The sequence below is a fragment of the Arachis ipaensis genome, chromosome B07 (genome assembly GCF_000816755.2).
Source record: "Arachis ipaensis cultivar K30076 chromosome B07, Araip1.1, whole genome shotgun sequence".
NCBI lineage: Eukaryota > Viridiplantae > Streptophyta > Magnoliopsida > Fabales > Fabaceae > Arachis > Arachis ipaensis.
The window spans coordinates 2607814-2609391 of NC_029791.2; the positions used below are offsets into that span (position 1 = coordinate 2607814).

Consider the following 1578-nt stretch of genomic DNA (forward strand, 5'->3'; position numbering starts at 1 on the left):
CATCGTATCTTAATTTCATGAACTTCCATGACCACTCTTCGTCCATCAAGACATCACAATCTTAGACAAAAACAAAAAGAAAAATATAATCCTACGCAAATTATGCTAGATAACCAAAAAACACAAGCTATATTAGTTATCATAAACAAATCAAAATAGAAGAAGGAAAAAATAAGAAATTACCTAGTTCATTACCACTACTGCTGTTGCTGGTTTTGTGGGTTCGGTGGAGGAGGCATGCCTGGGCNATTGATATGATCGTACAATTAAAGAACAGATCGGTCACAGAGAACACCAGGTGACAGCCCCACTTCTAACTAGTGGTTAATACTTAATACTTTTATATAGATTGAATCGAATGTACTACTCGTATAATAATATTAATACCAAATTATTCAACTCATGTAAAAGTACCCAACCAAAATGAGATCAACACAACACATGATACATACAATCTGTATCATGTTTTAATTTAACGAAAGTATAGAGAACCAACTTTTAGTTAGCCAACATTAGTGTTTAGGTTTATAATTTAGGATTTAAGGTTAAAGATTTATGAGTTAGGGTCTAGATTTTAAGATGAACAAAATAATTTTAAAAAAGTTGGCTGATGTTGGCCAAAAAAAGTTGGTTACCTAGCATCACTCTTTAATTTATATTCCAAATATGTATTCTAAGGGGTCAATCAGTTAATTCAGCTTCAATAATTTCTATTATTTGATTAATGAAATGCATTTTTCTATAAAAAAGAATATGATTAAGAAGGAGAGAAGATAATAAAAGGAAATGGATGATAAGAGATTCTCTATGGAAGATCATGGGAAAAAAATACTCAAAGTGCTTTCTATGAAGTGTAGCTTACAAATCTCAACATGTTTAAGTGGGAAAATCCTCTAAAAAGATCATTAGCTTTACACCAAATAGATGTGACCAATTTAATCCCATCCTACAAAACATGGTTGTCCTGAAAATCTGTTTTATGCAAGGCAATGAAATATATTCGACAGAAAATGTGAACATATGTGACAGAAGTATACTAAGTTATTCTAATTGTCTTCCCCCTCCCCCTCCCTCTCCTCTTTCGATTCTGTTATTTGTCATCCACAGATAGACAACAATATTAACCCAGTAAATTTTATTCTGTTATTTATTAGCAAAATACTATTGACTAGCATTGAAATGCCCAAAATAAAGCTGAACAGTTGTGCTTGACTACAATCCTGCATGAAAACCACAGAATGAATCAAGACTTGAGGATAAAGGAGAATCTTCGGCAGGAGGTATCGAGTTTGACCTTGGAATTAATAACAACTTCAATGGCTATGGATAAGTGAAAAGAGAATAAAGTGAAAACTGAAATCTAAGATACATGGTCACGGGTGCAGCTCAACTATGAAAAGTGAGACAGTGTATTTCATTTTGGGGGAGAACAAAAGCTTCTATAGATAGTTTGTTCACAGTAAAGTCATCCATAGATAGTTCAAATTAGCTACATTGTTATTTAAATAAACCAAAATTGTTTGACAATGAAGGCTACCTAATTCAATTAGCAGGATTCACAGTCAAATCACAAACACA

General features: G+C 32.5%; 1 long non-coding RNA gene across 1 annotated transcript in view; it reads right to left on the bottom strand.

The window, feature by feature from the left end:
* The window catches only part of LOC107608359, a 2439-nt gene extending 2186 nt beyond the window's left edge, over positions 1–253 (bottom strand). The window contains exon 1 of the long non-coding RNA XR_002350969.1: positions 184–253. This is a non-coding gene — a long non-coding RNA (uncharacterized LOC107608359). The remainder of the gene's footprint in view (positions 1–183) is intronic.